Genomic DNA, 4,955 nt, shown 5'->3' with positions numbered 1-4,955 from the left:
AAGGATAAACAAATTTGGAAGACAAAGTATTTTGAATAGGAGAGAGTAAAGTATAAAATACGATTAAAAAAAAATGAGGGGTAAAATGTATTTAACTTTTTGTGGGATATAGCAATCTGGCTTAGTAGCCAATAGGGTTTTGGGGACATTGAAGATGCATACAGGAACTTCACCTTCGTATTCAACCTCTTCATCTAGGATTCTACGTGTTTGAGTCACCCACTTGAGCTCATCAAAGTTTGAGTTAGAGTTGGACGCCATGATGGATTGAAGAAGATTTTTTGGTGGACATGGCTGTTCAATCTGCCGTGTTAGGTGTGAGAGAATGAGGGTTTCACATCATAAGGAATGGAGGCTTTCTTCTCTCTTTGTTTTTGTTTTTGTTTTTTTTTTGTGTTAATTTGGTCGCTTGTGGTTGAGTGTGATTGCTGCCTCACACGTTCTTTAGCAAACTCATTGCATGTGAGCATGTTCTCATTTTCAACTTAGTTAAGAAGTTTTCCTGCCAACATGCAATACACATGTGAAGGAGGTGATAGAAAGATATTTAGAGACACGTTTATTAATGCTTTGAGAAAATATTTTAAGTGTAAAAATTTTTTAAAGAAAAATTATGAATCTAGCAAAATTAAAAAAAAAAAAAAATTTAAATTTTAAAAATCACTTATTTTTGGAAAATGACTTTGATAAGTGATTTCTAGAAAAAAAAAATCAATTAAAAATATTTTAAATAAAAACACTTTCAAATGCGCTCTTAAAAACATCAAATATAATTTTAATCCAAAGCTACATTGTAAGATATTTGAAACTATCCTTAGTTCCAAAATGTTTGGAAAAAAAATAGAGAAAAAATATATATAATGAAGAAAAAGATAAGAAAAAATTTGAATTTTTTTGTTTGCCTTGTTAATAAAAGATTAAGAAAAAATAAAATATATTCTTTTAAAATGCTCTTTTTACAAATTTTCTTTTTATCTTATATTAAAAAGTGACAAGAATTTTTTTTATTATTCTCTTTCATCTTTTTCTTAATATTCTTTATAAACCTTAATACAATGATTAGAAAACTCAAATCACTGGATATTTACAACTCAAACCCGCTTTAACCTTAAACCCGGGAATGAAGCATATATTGACTATGATTTTTCTAAACATGGCTTGTTCTTTATAACTTCACATCTGTTAGAAATACTGAAAGATTGTATTGTATTTCCTGAGTTAAAGAATATACATCAGTGCCTTTATATAGGAGGCATATGTGTGCGGTACAAGTAAGCTAACTGGGCCTAAAGCCCATAACATAATATACCCTTAATATACATTAACAGCCCCCCTCAAACTCAAGGTGGATGTGAGACCAACTTGAGGTTGTCAATTAAATCACGAGTGCGTCTTGTAGGAAGTGACTTGGTGAAGATATCTGCAAGCTGATCTTTGGAGGAGACGAAGAAAAGCTTAAGAGCACCATGGACAAGATGATAACGGATAAAATGACAATCAATCTCGATGTGTTTAGTCCGTTCATGAAAGACATCATTGTGAGCAATATGAATGGCACTCTGGTTGTCACAATAAAGGGGAGTAGCAGAGGAGGTGGACACACCCAAATCCTTAAGAAGCCATCTTAGCCAAAGGAGCTCAGATGTAGTATCAACAAGGGCACGATATTCTGCTTCAGTACTGGAGCGGGCCACAAAAGTTTGTTTCTTACTTCTCCAAGAAATCAAAGAAGAACCAAGAAGGAAGCAGTAACCTGTAGTGGACCTGCGATCAGTAGGATCTCCTGCCCAATCAGCATCAGAGAATGCACGGAGTACAAGAGGAGATTGAGCTGAGTAGAAAAGGCCATGAAAAATGGTACCCTTCAGGTATCGAAGAATGCGCAGAACAGCAGCATAGTGAGTTGATCGTGGAGTAGACAAATATTGGCTCACCTAATGAACAGCATAGGAGATGTCTGGACGAGTAACTGTGAGATAAACTAAGCTGCCAACCAATCGTCTGTAAAGAGAAGGATTAGACAATGGTTTCCCCCCGAGGGTGTCAGATGCGCATTAAGTTCAACTGGAGTGTCAACATTCTTACTGTCAGTGAGTCCGGCTTGAGACAGCAGATCAGAAGCATACTTGGCTTGAGTAATATAAAGACCATCTGTGGAATGAGTAATTTCAAGACCCAGGAAATAGCTGAGATGTCCAAGATCTTTCATCTCAAACTGCTGACTGAGAAAATCCTTGAGTTCTTGAATGCCACTAAGGTCATTACCAGTTATGATCATATCATCCACATATAGAAGAAGCAAAATAGTGCCTTTATCAGTACGACGAAGAAATAAGGCAGAATCATACGGACTGGCAGTGTAACCCAAGCGAAAAATAGTGGAGCTGAACTTGGCAAACCAAGCTCATGGGGCTTGTTTAAGACCATAAAGTGCACGTCGAAGATGACAAACCTTGTTTGATTCAACAGAGAGACCAGGAGGAGGTTGCATATAGACTGCTTCACTCAGATCCCCATTAAGGAAGACATTTTTAACATCCATCTGAAAAAGGTCCCAATGACGAGCAGCAGCAATAGCTAAGAGAGCACGAACAGATGAGATACGAGCAACTGGAGCAAAAGTCTCTTCATAATCAATCCCATATTCTGTGTAAAGCCTTTGGCAACAAGACGAGCCTTGTAGCGCTCAACGGATCCATCAGAGCGAGTCTTGATCTTATAGATCCACTTACAACCAACCACAGACTGTCCAGGAGGGAGAGGAACCAGGTCCAAAGTATGGTTTTTGGTTAATGCATCAAGTTCCTCTTTCATAGCAATCTGCCATAAAGGGTCAGTAGAGGCCTCACGATAGGTTTGAGGCTCGTGAAGTGTAGCAAGGGCAGTGTAACAATGATAGTCAAGTAGGTGTGGAGGAATGGATCTTACCCGGGTTGAGTGGCGAGGTGGAATGTCTTGTGGAGGATCTTCAGGCAGAGTAGGAGCAGGGGACCCAGTCTCAAAGTGGGGTAGCTCGTCATCAATCTGTTCATCTGCAACCTGTCTAGGAGAAACATCAAAAATATCTGGAGAGAAGTCCAAAGGAGGATCAAAAGTATTTGTAGAAGGAACAAGAGACTCAGTTGGAAAGATTTCTAAAATAGAGGAGTTAGTCAAGGAAGAACGAAAGTGAGAGAGTTCAACAAACAATCGATGTTCCCAAAAGACAACATTACGAGAAACACGAAGACGATGAGAGACAGGATCATAACACCTATACCCCTTCTGAGTTTCACCATAACCAAGGAAACAACAGAGTCTAGAGCGAGGCTCAAGTTTGTTGTGCTCATGAGACTGAAGAAGAACAAAACAAGCAGATCCAAATGAGCGAAGGTGATGATAGACAGGGGGTGACCCAAAGAGACGCTCATACGGAGTCTGATTATGGATGACAGCACTTGGAATACGGTTAATTGCATGAACAGCATGAAGAGCCGCTTCACCCCAAAATGGGGCAGGAATTTTGGTAGAAAGAAGCAGAGCATGAACAGTGTCAAGAATATGACGAAGTTTTCTTTCGGCTCGACCATTTTGCTGAGAGGTACCTGGACAAGTTAGATGATGTACAGTGCCATAGGAATGTAACAGAGCTTGAAACGCATGTTGAGTATATTCAAGAGCATTATCAGATCGAAAGGTTTTGATATGTTTGGAGAATTGTGTTTCAACCATTTTTGCAAAATTGCTATATATTGATAAAATTTCGGAACAAGATTTCATAGGGAAAATCCAACTATAACGAGAATAATCATCAATAAAAACAACAAAGTATCGAGATCCACCAATACTAGCAACAGGAAAAGGTCCCCAAACATCAAAATGAATTAACTCAAAAATATTATTAGAAATGGATTCACTGTTATTAAAAGGCAAAGCTGGTTGTTTTCCTAACTGACAAGAAGTACAATAAAAAATGTCTTTAGACACAGAACCCAACAGACCCCTAGACACTAACTGTTGTACCCGAGAAGATGATGCATGACCAAGACGAGAATGCCAAAGTGCAAGAGAAGGTAAGGAAGAAACTGCAGCAGCTGCAGTAGCAATAGAAACAGGAGCAACAGGTGGAAGATGAAGATTGCTCACGGGAAACATACGCCCAACTCTAGGACCGGTCCCAAGCTCTTGCCCCATCCTCGGATCCTGCACAATACACCCAGAATAGTAAAAAATAAGGCGATAACCTAGTTCAGCTAATTGTCCCACAGAGCACAAATTATAGGATAGGTCAGGAACATGGAAGACTCCAGGAACAGAAAGATTAGAGGTTGAAACAAAACCTAGACTATTCCCATGCATGGTGGAACCATCAGCTATATGAATATTTAGAGGATGTGGTGCAGGGTCAAGTTTGGAGAATAGGAATGAGTGAGGTGTCATGTGATTGCAACAGGCAGAATCAAAAAGCCAAGTTTGAGACTTACCAGGTAGAACAGATAAGGCAGTGGAAAGAGATGCATTACCAGCCATACGAACAGCCTGAGCTATGATCTCCTGTAGTTCAGTGGAGGAGAGGTTGATAGTAGATCCAGAAGACTTGGACTCAACTGAGGTGGAAGCCATTGGCGGAGTAGGCTCAATATTAGCAACAGCAGTAGTAGATTTGTTACGACGGTAACAAGTCTCAATGGTGTGGCCAGGACGCTTGCAATAGTTGCAGAACTTTTTGTTGGTTTGCTTGCGACGATTGCTAGAGCCATAAGAATCACCTGATTGCTGGGGTTGCTCTATGAGTGGAGTAGATGGAGTAATAGCCAAAACATTGAGCTTATTCTAGGCTTGAAGGGTTGCAAGACGAGCTTCTTCTCTAACCAACTCATTTACAGCAGTATCAAGAGAGGGAGCAGGACTGCGATTGAGTAGCTGACCACGAATGGGCTCAAAGTCCTTGTGAAGTGACATCAAGAATTCATAGA

The 4,955-nt window shown here is 39.4% G+C and overlaps 1 pseudogene; it reads right to left on the bottom strand.

Moving 5' to 3' along the window:
* Nucleotides 1–1,335: 1,335 nt before the first annotated feature.
* On the bottom strand, nucleotides 1,336–2,545 carry LOC117910426 (annotated as a pseudogene).
* Nucleotides 2,546–4,955: the final 2,410 nt, after the last annotated feature.

Source organism: Vitis riparia, unplaced genomic scaffold, assembly GCF_004353265.1.
Source record: "Vitis riparia cultivar Riparia Gloire de Montpellier isolate 1030 unplaced genomic scaffold, EGFV_Vit.rip_1.0 scaffold736_pilon_pilon, whole genome shotgun sequence".
Classification (NCBI taxonomy): domain Eukaryota; kingdom Viridiplantae; phylum Streptophyta; class Magnoliopsida; order Vitales; family Vitaceae; genus Vitis; species Vitis riparia.
Note: the sequence above shows the minus strand (reverse complement) of the source record. Positions and strands in the feature narration are given on the sequence as shown.